Source organism: Ranitomeya variabilis, chromosome 3 (assembly GCF_051348905.1).
Source record: "Ranitomeya variabilis isolate aRanVar5 chromosome 3, aRanVar5.hap1, whole genome shotgun sequence".
Taxonomy (NCBI): Eukaryota; Metazoa; Chordata; class Amphibia; order Anura; family Dendrobatidae; genus Ranitomeya; species Ranitomeya variabilis.
The window spans coordinates 627,824,424-627,837,576 of record NC_135234.1 but is presented as its reverse complement, the minus strand read 5'-3'; the positions used below and the strand labels follow the sequence as shown (position 1 = coordinate 627,837,576).

At 47.2% G+C, this 13,153-nt stretch overlaps 1 protein-coding gene across 1 annotated transcript in view; it reads left to right on the top strand.

The window, feature by feature from the left end:
• The first annotated feature begins 965 nt into the window (after positions 1-965).
• The window catches only part of KMT2D (lysine methyltransferase 2D), a 244,352-nt gene continuing 232,164 nt past the window's right edge, over positions 966-13,153 (top strand). Inside the window, exon 1 of the mRNA XM_077297477.1 lies at positions 966-1,434. The gene's annotated coding sequence lies outside the window, so the exon portion shown is untranslated. The remainder of the gene's footprint in view (positions 1,435-13,153) is intronic.

Genomic DNA, 13,153 nt, shown 5'->3' with positions numbered 1-13,153 from the left:
GTATAATGAGGGGAGGCCTGTGCTACAATACTGGGGTATAATGAGGGGGCCTGTGCCCCAACACTGGGGTATAATGAGGGTTAGGCCTGTGCCCCAATACTGGGGTATAATGAGGGTTAGGCCTGTGCCCCAATACTGGGGTATAATAAGGAGGCCTGTGCCCCAATACTGGGGTATAATGAGGGGAGGCCTGTGCTACAATACTGGGGTATAATGAGGGGGCCTGTGCCCCAATACTGGGGTATAATGAGGGGAGGCCTGTGCTACAATACTGGGGTATAATGAGGGGGCCTGTGCCCCAACACTGGGGTATAATGAGGGTTAGGCCTGTGCCCCAACACTGGGGTATAATGAGGGTTAGGCCTGTGCCCCAATACTGGGGTATAATGAGGGTTAGGCCTGTGCCCCAATACTGGGGTATAATAAGGAGGCCTGTGCCCCAATACTGGGGTATAATGAGGGGAGGCCTGTGCTACAATACTGGGGTATAATGAGGGGGCCTGTGCCCCAACACTGGGGTATAATGAGGGTTAGGCCTGTGCCCCAACACTGGGGTATAATGAGGGTTAGGCCTGTGCCCCAATACTGGGGTATAATAAGGAGGCCTGTGCCCCAATACTGGGCTAAAGCTGAGGCCAGGGAGAGCCGCCCATGCAGGCAGCCAGCGTCCCCACACTTGTAGGACACCTGAAGGACTTGCATGTGGAGAGGACTCGCTTCTTTGTGTATCTGCCGCACAGGTAGCTGCTCCACAGTGGCCGCCCGTCAGGTTGCGCACCCTACAGGCCTCAGTGTTTTTGTTGTTATTATTGTGGTTCTCGTCACCTCCCGCCCACCATTTTTGGACGGACACCGGCAGCCTCCCCTCTCTGTTTCCCACGTGCTTTCGCCCACTAGAGCCCGGCAGTGAAGCAGTTAATCCCCCGGCGGAAGCATCCTGTGCGGAGCCGCGTCACTGCACAGTCACATCCCGAGCGGTCGCGCGTATCCCTCCTCCTCCTCCTCCGCTGCCGCAGCTCTAATAAAGACCCGGTGCTGGAAAAGAGCAACGAAATCTGCCAACCGGATACACCGACAAAGACATTGGCTCCGCCCTCGCTGCCGCCTTCCCCCTGCTTCCGGACTGTTTCCCCCTGTGTGTGCCGGGAGGGGGGGGCCTGCGGCCTGAGCGCTACGATCGGGGACATCCCGGCTCCACTGGACTATTTTATCTCCGGGCAAAGGAAAATGGCGACTTAATTCTGAACGACTGAGGATTGGGAGGTGGATATCACGACAGGAAGCGAACGGCGAGGCCGGGAGGACACAGCGGGACGGCCGAGCCGGGGCATGGAGTAGAGGAGGCCGGGGAGGCCGCAGCTGCACTCTGGGGTGCCCCAGTCCCGGGCGGAGTGTCGGGTGACGGGGTGAGATGCTGCCCCGGCCACTGTAGAGGTGAGCGGCGGGAGAGCAGGGTGGGAGTGTGCGGGGCCGCGCTGCCTCTTTGTGCGCCCCGGCCTGTGTGTGCGGCCCGTCCGCTGCCCACGTCAGTACAATGCCCGGAGCTGACACCGTGTGCCATGGCCGTGCCCGGCCTGCCCGGGGCTTTGTGCGCCATTTCTACTCCTCCTCGTCACAAGTTTCCCAATTCTCTGTTTATTCTGCTACATTGGTGACTTCCCAGTCCTGGGGGCAGCGGGCACATCCTGGGGGGCAGGTGCCAGATCTCGCCCTCCCTAGTTGCCATGCACCGGGCCTCCTGGCACCACCTTCGCGCCCCGTACCTGGCGGGCACCTGTACAGCTCTTTGTGTGGCAGAGGTGCCATGTGCTGGCCATGGGCCGCTCTGTTGGCAGATGTTGGAGACAACTTTGCCACAATGTAACTTTCTTGTTGACGCGTCACATCCTTGGTAGATTGGTAACCCCGCCCCACGGCGGGCACAGGGGGCGTACGGCGGGCGTCCCTTCATGTGTCGCGGGTCTGATCTATGTATTAGGCAGAGAAGCGTTGGTACCAGGATCCGAAGATGGGATCCAGTACTGGCGCCCATGGGATCCGCTCACGATAACCATGCCGGTCCTATACAGTGCGTAGGGGGCATCATGTCACCTATGGAGGTGGCACAGAGGTTCTGCCACGCTGTGCCCCGGTGGGCTGCTCCGCCAGCTCTTGGCGCATGTGGTGTGTGATATTCGGGTGGCCCCGAGCAGCAGGGCAGAGCTCCTCTCTGTATTTTGTCAGATGATACCAGCAGTGCCGCCTGCCTGGCATCGGTGAGCCCCTGTGGTTTTCTGTTATGGTGCCACGCACTGTACCCGCACAAATGGCGCAGTGATCTGTGCTGCCAGCGAATCCGTGACTGAGCCTCATACTGTCAGCAGGGCTTTGTGGAAGCAGCGGTCCCCATTTTCTGGCAGAATTCTTTACTTCCGAAACCCTGACTCTGACACTGGCAGTGCTGATAATGAGACCGCGTGGTTCCAGACATTGCGCCCCCATAGACTTGAATGGGGGAGACTAGTGCGCTCTGTGATACTCTGAAATCTGTCACCTGAGCCGCCCTGTTGGGTGCCATTGGTCAGGATGGCGTCTCCTCTACTCGCACACACTTGTATATGCGCTCATCCTTATTGCTTCTGATTTATGTGGCGGCAACATGTTCCCCAGCACAGTACAGAGATTGTATCCGGCCTATAGTACGGACCATCACATGGGCAGCCTGTTCTGGCGTCTCCAGAGAGGTCCGCAGCCTGTCAGCTAAGGCAAACGTCCTACCAGGGTCTTCTTGGAATATTAGTCATTGTGATAGTTCACCTGAATGTTTCACCTCATGGCTCTGTATGGGGGAACAATTGTAGCAGGCACTAGACTCATTTATTGGATGAGAAAATTAGATGTAAATGTGTTTGGGGAAAAAATGGATGCAGTATGGACAGCATCGCTTCATAGTTTACACGGGAAACATTTTTTTAATTTTATTTTGGATATAAAAAAACCACAAAAAAACAACAAAACACAAGTCTAACTGATACGACTACTTTTAGGCCACATTCACACGTTCAGCATTTGGTCAGTATTTTTCATCAGTATTTGTAAGCCAAAACCAGGAGTGGAACAATTAGAGGAAAAGTATAATAGAAACATATGCACCGCTTCTGTATTTATCACCCACTCCTGGTTTTGGCTTACAAATACTGATGAAAAATACTGACCAAATACTGAATGTGTGAATGTGGCCTTACGTTCCACATGCGCTGAGCTAGGCTGGACTGGCGTAATTCTAACACACACACTTTGGACGTACGTCTGTCAGAAAGGTCAATCTAAAATTGTTCGGCTATTGATGTAATGGTAGTCGGGGTGGTCAGTCAGGGGTTAGTGTACATTTTTGCCTTTTACCCACACTGGCATTTGCGTTGCGACTGCCCATCATGAGCCTGCAGTTATCCATCTACACACCAAGCCTTCTGATGGATGGAGAAACACCTTGAGAAAAATACAAATATATACATTTTTTGTTTATTGCTGTGTTCTAACCAACCAATATTAGTAAATATATCCGCTCTGTTACACTGAGCTAGGTCTGAGAGTAGGTATCCGGGCATAACAGGGAGAGTTAGGGACAGCCACAGTCAAGCAGGCGCCATTTCGCCTGTATTGGGGTGCCAGTATCGGCTCAGGGAATTGCAGAATATTGGTTTTTAGTATATACCGTAAATCATTGATAAAAGGGAAGGACCTGTTGTATCTCCTCAGGCTTTCTATAATGAAACAGATGTCGTCCTCCTCCTCTTATAATTGTATTATTTTTATGTCCATGTTACACAGGTAATGGTGTATTAATTTTTTATTTGTTTATTTTTTTTAATTATATTATAATCCATCTAAAAGCAATACATATTAATATGTTCGCACACTACTTTGGTTCTCTCTAATAAATAGATACTTGTTCAATCATTTGCGTTGTCACAAAGCAAAATAAGTTTAAGCCTTCAGATGGCGGTCATACTTTGTAATGATCATCGCGGCGTCTTCCCACAAGCCATCATGACATTTTTTTATGATGGATGATGATCTCGAATCAGTGACCACTAGTTGTAAAAGTGCATCAGTTGTAAACACATGACACGCAAGGACTAAGACTTTAAAAGGTTTTTTTTTTTTTCAGTTCATACCTGGTCATTTCAGCATTACTTGTAATGATTGTTGCCCTTCACTATGTCCCATCCAAAGCCATTAGATCTGTGACCGACAGCTGCGTTGGTCTGTAGGTGACCTTTTCACATGTAGAATTATGTCAATAGCATTGTTTATCTGTGACAACCCTGTTTTCTTGACTCTATTGACTGTCATTATATACGGAGGTATAATGCAAGGAGTAGGGAGCACTCGGTATTCACATGGACTCCGAGGACTCTATGAATCAAAGCTGACTGCTGCTAACCTTGGTGTCAGGGATTGAATAGCATGGCCAGCTACAGGCTTCTTCATGCAACGCACACCTGACAGAAGGAAGGCTTATTGGTGACTTTGATTTTAATAAGATTGTTAAAAAAAAAAAAAAAGGAATGTAAAAATGAGTCGGAATACCCAACGAATCATTGCTATGGATAACATAGTCTAATCTTAGTACATGAGGCCAGTACTCTGTATGGGTAGTGGTTCTCAATCTTGGGTGTTCTTTGCCTGGTAGTTGCTGTCTTCATATGTTTACAGTTTCGTTACTCATTGTCTCACATTTTTTTACAACACTGTCCAGTGTTAAACTAAGAACAGTTTTTAGCGTTTTGCACCATGTTCACTAAAGGTTTAAAAAAAAATAATACATTTTTGAAGAGGCACAGCCTAAAAATTGATGGCTATGTACCTGGCTGCAGAAATGCAACATAGGTGCCCCCCCCCCCCATGTTGCCATGAAGTGTAAGGCTATGTGCCCACGTTGCAGAAATGCTACGGAAATGTCCGCAGCATTTCCGCAACTCCCTGCCGCGGATAAAACGCATGCGGAATTTGCATGCGTTTTGCAAGCATTTTTAGCTTGCAGAATGCTTGCGCTTTTACAAGAGATTTGAAGCATTGCTTGGAAAAGTGATTGACAGGTTGGTCACACTTGTCAAGCATAGTGCTTGACAAGTGTGACCAACTTTTTACTATTGAATAGTAAAAGATAGAATGTTAAAAAGAATAAAAAATATAATTTTCTCACCTTCTGGCGGCCCCCAATCTCCTCAGTGGCGCTCCCAATACGTTCTGTTCCCAGGGATGCTTTGCGCGAAGGACCTTTGTGACATCACGGTCGCGTGACTGCGACGTCATCTCAGGTGATTCGCGCAATGCATCCCTGGGAACAGAAGCCATCGCGGGCCATCACAAGGTAAGTATATCCCACTTTTTTTTTTTTTTTTTTACAGTAATATTGTACCCAGGGCCTGGAGGAGAATGTCCTCTCCTCCAGACCCTGGGTACCATCCACACATGAAGCGCTCACTTTACGCAGTGGTGGGCATAGCCACATGCATAAAGTGAGCGTTTCAATGCAATCCTATGGCGTCAGAATCACCGCGATTCCGCAGAAATAATGAACATGCTGCAGATTTTACCGCTATGCGATTCCGCAGCAGGAAAATCCGCAGCATGGGCACAGCAACTGCAGAATCCCATCGGATTGCATGGGAATGCGTGTTTTTTTTTTAAAGCATTTCCGCTGTGGCAAAAACGTGTCGGTAAACGCATAAAAATCAATGTGGGTACACAGCCTCAATGGTGGTTTTTTTAATACAGAAAATCTGCTCAATTTAAGAAGTTAAAATAGGATGTGAATTCATGAAAACTCAAGCTCACTGAGCATTCTAAGAATTGTGTATATATATATATATATATATATATATATATATATATATATATATATATATATATATATATATATATATATATATATATTATATATATAATTTTTTTTTTTTTTTTTTTCCCCCCCGATTGTTTGCACCCTTATAGTTTGTATGGGGTAACAGGAAAACCGATATGAAAGACCAAAATATATATATATTTTTTTTTTTAATGAATGCATTAAAAATAAAATGTTGCATCAAATCTGCAGAAAAAAAATGCATAGAAAAATGGAGAACAAATTAAAATGCAATAATCAGATTGCTATTGTCTCTTTTGGAGTAGGTACCTTGTGGTGCACCAATTCCCCACCCAGGCTTTTTTTTTTTTTTTTGTGCAAGAACACTAATTTAGCAATTTCTGTTTTACATTACGGTAATTATTTCGGGCTTCCAGTAAATCTACGTGCATCATTGTGGCGTTGAATTTAACATAAGGGTAGGAGAAGATTTGTAATGTATTTATCCATCCGTGAAAAATACTGGTGGTAAAAAAGGACATCCGGACCAGACACTGATGATCCAAAACACTGACCCTGGTACCATCTTTTCACGTATGTGTCTAAGCACAGATGTGTGAACGTGGCCTAACTTTGTGCCCACAATCAGGTTTTGATGCTGCATAGTTTTACTGCTTCAAAAACGTTTCAGCAAAGTGGAAGATAAATTGATAAAAATCTCATGCCCTGTGTTTTTTTTTTTTTGTGTGTGTAAACTGACCATCAAATCCACACACCAATTTGTTTTGCAGGAACGCTTTATTTGCCGATTCCTCACATAGACTTGTATTAGATGTGGAAAATTCACAGGTAAAAAATGCACATGGTTCTTAGCGTGTTTCTGCAGCGGAAACGCATAAAACATCCTGCATGTAATCTGCACATGACTATATAATGTTTTGTCAACTACAAGGAACTATCAAAAACAAAGCTTTATTTAAAACATGACATGCTAAAAATAGTCAAAAAGATGTGATCAGACACAAAAAAAGCACTCAAATGCTATAAAAAAGAAAAAGTACGGTAACCTAATGTGCAGAAATAAAATATGCTAAAAGCCGTCAAGAACTAGAACGCTGTCTACATTTCAGTTTAGTGTCTGAGCAGTGTCATTAAAGTGCACATGTTGAGTATTTTCTAGAAAAAATTCTGTGAATGGGGTCATTTCAGATGAATACAACTTACTACATCTGCTGCAAACACACATGAATGCCTCCAGAAATGTAAATAAATGGTGTTCTCAATCAACCCCAAAGACTCAAATAGCAAAGCTTAATATTTTTGGAAGTTGGAGTGGTTTTTTTTTTTTTTTTAGATCTGGCTTTCTTAGGAGGATATCTGTTTGTGCAGGTAACTATTACTGCGAAGAATTATTAGGCAACTTAATAAAAACCAGATATTCCCACCTCACTTGTTTATTTTCACCAGGTAAACCAATATAACTGCACAAAATTTAGTAATAAACATTTCTGACATACAAAAACAAAACCCCAAAAAATTAGTGGCCAATATAGCCACCTTTCTTTATGATGACACTCACCAGCCTTCCATCCATAGATTCTGTCAGTTGCTTGATCTGTTTACGATCAACATTGCGTGCAGCAGCCACCACAGCCTCCCAGACACTGTTCCGAGAGGTGTACTGTTTTCCCTCCCTGTAGATCTCACATTTTATGAGGGACCACAGGTTCTCTATGGGGTTCAGATCAGGTGAACAAGGGGGCCAAGTCATTATTTTTGTTCTTTGAGACCTTTACTGGCCAGCCACGCTGTGGTGTAGTTGGAGGCATGTGATGGAGCATTGTCCTGCATGAAAATCATGTTTTTCTTGAACAATACTGACTTCTTCCTGTACCACTGCTTGAAGAAGTTGCCTTCCAGAAACAGGCAGTAGGTCTGGGAGTTGATCTTCACTCCATCCTCAACCCGAAAAGGTCCCACAAGTTCACCTTTGATACCAGCCCATACCAGTACCCCACCTCCACCTTGCTGGCGTCTGGGTCGGAGTGGAGATCTCTGCCCTTTACTGATCCAGTCTCTGGCCCATCAAGAGTCACTCTCATTTCATCAGTCCATAAAACCTTTGAAAAGTCAGTCTTAAGATATTTCTTGGCCCAGTCTTGACGTTTTATCTTATGTTTCTTGTTCAAAGGAGGTCATTTGTCAGCCTTCCTTACCTTGTGCTTTTTGTTACTCCAGTAACGTTGCAGCTCTGAAATATGGCAAAACTGGTAGCAAATGGCATCTTGGCAGCTTCACGATTGATTTTCCTCAATTCATGGGCAGTTATTTTGCGCCTTTTTTGCCCAACACGCTTCTTGCGACCCTGTTGGCTATTTGCCATGAAACACTTGATCGGTGATCACGCTTCAAAGATTTGGCAATTTCAAGACTGCTGCATCCCTCTGCAAGACATCTCACAATTTTGGACTTTCCAGAGCCCGTCAAATCTCTTTTGACCCATTTTGCCAAAGGAAAGGAAGTTGCCTAATAATTAAGCACACCTTATGTAGGGTTTTGATGTCACAAGACAAAACCCCTCCTCATTACAGAGATGCACATCACCTGATTTACTTTAATTGGTAGTTGGCTCTCAAGCCTGAACAGCTTGGAGTAGGACAACATGTACAGCATTAGGGTATGTTTCCACGGTACGTAAACGCTGCTTGTTTGACGCTGCAGCGTCAAACAAGCAGCGTCCAGATGTTCCAGCATAGTGGAGGGGATTTTATGAAATCCCGTCTCCACTATGCGTGGAAACCCGCACGCGGAGGCCCTGCGACTGCGGACATGCTGCGCGTCTTTTCAGAACGCAGCATGTCCGTACACCTTACAGGGACGCAGCGTCCCCGCAAGGCATATCACAGGGCCCTATGGCGAGGGGTGCGATGATCCTGGATGTGTACTGTACACATCCGGCACCATCGCGTCCCATTAAGGGGGTGGGGCTTAGCGCCGAGCGGCTTCGCCGCTGCGGCGATCCCGCCGGCGAAACGGACCGTGGAGACGTACCCTAAGGGTATGTGTCCGCGTTCAGGAAACGCTGCGTTTTTGACGCAGCGCTGAGCCGCAGCGTGAAAAACGCAGCGTCCAGATGTTGCAGCATAGTGGAGGGGATTTAATGAAATCCCGTCTCCACTGTGCATTAAAAAACGCATGCGTTTTTCCCGCAAAAACGCACATGCATTGCGTTTTTTCAGAACGCAGCATGTTGCTACAATGAGCAAAACACGCAGGAACACCGCAGGTGACCTGCCAGTGACCTCAGGTGCAGATTTGGTCAGGATTTTACCTGCATAAAATCCTGACCAAAGCTTGAAGCAAACCTGAACGTGGACACATACCCTAAGGCCGGAGACACACTGGTGCGAGAGACGGCCGAGTCTCGCTGGTTAAAAGCAAGCTGTGGCACCTGCACTCCGGAGCTGAGCGTGCAGCTCCATGTATTGCTATGGAGCCGCACGCTCCGCTCCGGAGTGCAGGTGCCACAGCTTGCTTTTAACCAGCGAGACTCGGCCGTCTCTCGCACCAGTGTGTCTCCGGCCTTAGGGTATGTCTCCACATTCAGGAAACGCTGCGTGTTTGACGCTGCGTAGAGCCACAGCGTCAAACACGCAGCGTCCAGATGTTACAGCATAGTGGAGGGGATTTTATGTAATCCCGTCTCCACTATGCGTGGTAACACGCATCCGGCGATTCCGGACATGCGGCGCGTCTTTTTAGATCGCAGCATGTCCGTTTACCTTGCGGCAACGCTGCGTCGCCGCAAGGTAAAACACAGGGCCCTATGTGTGGGGTGCGATGATGCTGGATGTGTGCAATGAACACATCCGGTATCATCGCGTCTAGAGAAGGGGGCGGAGCGGGTTTGCAGCTGCATTCAAACCGCCAGCCATCCTGTACGTGGACACGTACCCTAAAAAGTATCATGTGATCAAAATACAACTTGCCTAATAATTCTGCACACAGTGTATATTGTAACTAAATGGCTATTCTCTGCCACTGGTTACCGCTTATCAGTTTTCTCTTAATTATTTGACCTAAAGTAAATAGCCTTTTTCCCATAGATATCTGAAAGTACTGATCCCTTTAATGGCAGCTCACTGACAGCTATACAGGTAGTCCTCGACTTACGACGTTGATCCGTTCTTACACGGCGTCGTAAACCGAATTTCGATGTAAGTCGGACCATACATACAGTACTGTACCATTACAGTACAGTACTGCAAACACTTAGCCTATCCAAACACCTATCCTAACACTGTACCCTACATAATTAGGGTGTTATGGCGTGCAGGAGACTTGTTTTCCTCGTGTAACCGGGTACAGTGTACAGTCCTGGACTCTATTCTTCCGCCACTGCACGTAGTTGCACATAGTTCGACTTACGACGCAAAACCGTGTAAGTCGGAATGAGGCCTCGTATAAAGCGTCGTAACCACGAAACGATGTAACTCGAGACCGTTGTAACCCGAGGACTAACTGTACTATGTGTTCTCAATGGGGACATTGGAGTCAGTCGCTGCCAGATGCCTCTAGTAGTAGCTTATCTCCCTGGATAATAGGCTTGACTATTCTCTTCAGACCGTCCCAGTGATATTTACTGTAATGTGTGGCTACCCTTTTAAAGCTGTGCTCTTGTTAGTCTTCTAATAGAGGTTACCTTGGGAGAATTTTGTGATATTCATCTCAAGCCAAAGGCTCCGACATACAGTGTACGAATACAGAGCCTAAGGCTACTTTCACATTAGCGTCGTGCACTGCACGTCGCAATGCGACATTGCGGCGCACCGACGCATACTGTGAAAGCGCCGCACAACGGGGGCAGCGGATGCTGTTTTTCAATGCATCCGCTGCCCCATTGTGAGGTGCGGGGAGGGAGTTCCGGCCGCGCATGCGCGGTCGGAAAAGACGGGCACGACGCACCAAAACAAGCAACGTTTTTTGGTGGCGACGGTCAGACACAACCGTCGCACGACGGTTGCGACGTGTGGCAATGCGTCGCTAATGCAAGTCAATGGAGAAAAAATGCATCCTGCAAGCACTTTTGCAGGATGCGTTTTTTCTACAAAACGACGCATAGCGACGTGCAGTGCACGATGCTAGTGTGAAAGTAGCCTAAGATGACTGTGAAACAGGTATCTCTCCTGGCTGACTAGTAAACGGCAGATTAGCTTATTGTGTCACTGGATAGAGAATGTGTAGTTTAGGCTACTTTCACACTAGTGATGCGTTTTTTCTCTCCATTGACTTGCATTAGCGGCGACGCATTGCCACACGTCACAACCGTGCGACGGTTGCGTCGGACCGTCGCCACCAAAAAACGTTGCATGTAACGTTTTTTGGTGCGTCGTGTCCGCCATTTCCGACTGCGCATGCGCGGCTGGAACTCCGCCCCCTCCTCCCCGCACCTCACAATGGGGCAGTGGATGCGTTGAAAAACAGCATTCGCTGCCCCCATTGTGCGGCGCTTTCACTGCTTGCGTCGGTATGTCGCAACGACGCAATTCATCGTGCGTCGTACGACGCTAGTGTGAAAGTAGCTTGGCCCCCTTCTCCCCATGCACGTTAGACCTAATGACAGTTTCCATAGGTTTGTCTGACAGTGTAGGCCCCTTTCACACATCAGTTTTTTGCCGTCCGTCACAATCCTTTGGCTCGACTGATCCGTCGAAGATTGTGAAAAACTGATGCGACGGATCCGTTTTATTGGACGGATCCGACTAGCGGATCTGGCTAATTGGATCGGAGCATGCTCAGTTAAAAAACTGAATCCGTCGTCGGATTCCGTCATTTGACGGATCCGGCGCCATTGGCTTCCATTTGAGCAAACGACGGATGGCGACGGATCCGTTTTTTTTTTCTACGTACACAAAAAAGTTACTTTGTCCGCTGGACAAACAAGTTTCGACGGATCTGGCGAACGACTGATGATACGTGAGGCCATCGGTCGCTAATACAAGTCTATGAGGAAAAAAATGGATCTGGCAGCATCAGTCGCCGGATCCGTTTTTTTTTTCAAAATTCGATAGATTGTGACTGGCAAAGAACTGATGTGTGAAAGGGGCCTAAGGCCACACTATCAGGAATAGCAGCTTTTTGGACACTGTACTTTCGCTGTTTCCACAACTGTGCATTCTACAAGGGTAACAGGAGAATATGGACTCCAAAAATTTGTTGTGCAAATTCTCATGAGTACGCTGATGCCTCATATGTCGGAGAAAGCCACTGTTTGGGTGCATGGCAGAGTTCGGGAAGGAGTGACGTTGTGGAATGCAGACTTTGGTAGAATGGTCTGCGGGAGTCATGCTGTGTCTGTAGAACCCCTGATGTTCCTGAACAGTAGAAACCCCCCCCCCCCCCCCCCCCAAGTGACCTTATATTGGAATTGATCTAGTATTTTCCTGGTATGTGAATTTTCTATTGTGGTGGCGTATGCGTAAAATGTGTAGTCTGCATACATGCGTTGTATAGTGTGCGTCAGGTTGGGATACATGCGTTCTGCAAGTCAGAAATTTAGTAGTCCATGGATGTGTGGTACAGTCTGTCAAATGGTGTCCTTGCGTATCCCCCTTATGTAACACACTTGGCACCTTTTTTGCGACCTTCCTTTCTTTAAGGTTTGAGTGTCCTCATCGACTAAATGGCCTGGTACAACACGGGCACCTTCAATTCCGAAAGTACTGGGGCCCCACTGCCAACTATTAGGGCTTTAATCACTACCTCCTGGAACAGACGGCACCATGTACCCGTCTGGCCTGCGCATGGAGATAGCATGTAAGCGTTGTACATTGCCATCTGTACAATGTGCGTGGCCAGCTTCTTGTACCACACCTTGGCTTTTCTCATGGCACTGTAAGTCTGAGATCAACTCCCCTCCCCATGTTCTTGTACCTCAGTATTCAGTCTGGTTTGGTGACCTGTGTAGACATACCTTGTACAGTGTGATCAAGAAAATGACATCCCTATTGTCCTTGTACTTGAGCACCAGCATGTTGTCCCTACATTTGGGCTTTCTTCTCACCTTTCTGAGCAGCTGCCCAATTAGCGTCTTAGGGAGGCCTTTCTGTTTTTTTTTTTTTTTTGTGGAGAGTACAGCAGGTAGGGACTTGAACGGTGGGATGCTGATATGAAAGATATCTACATAAAGGTGATAACCTTGAACCAGCTGTGGGTGCACCAAATCCCACACAATTTTCCCTTTCACTCCATGGACAGGGGGGCATTATAACGGGAAGAACACCCTGATTGAACCCCCTGAGGCTATGTGCACACGCTGCGGAC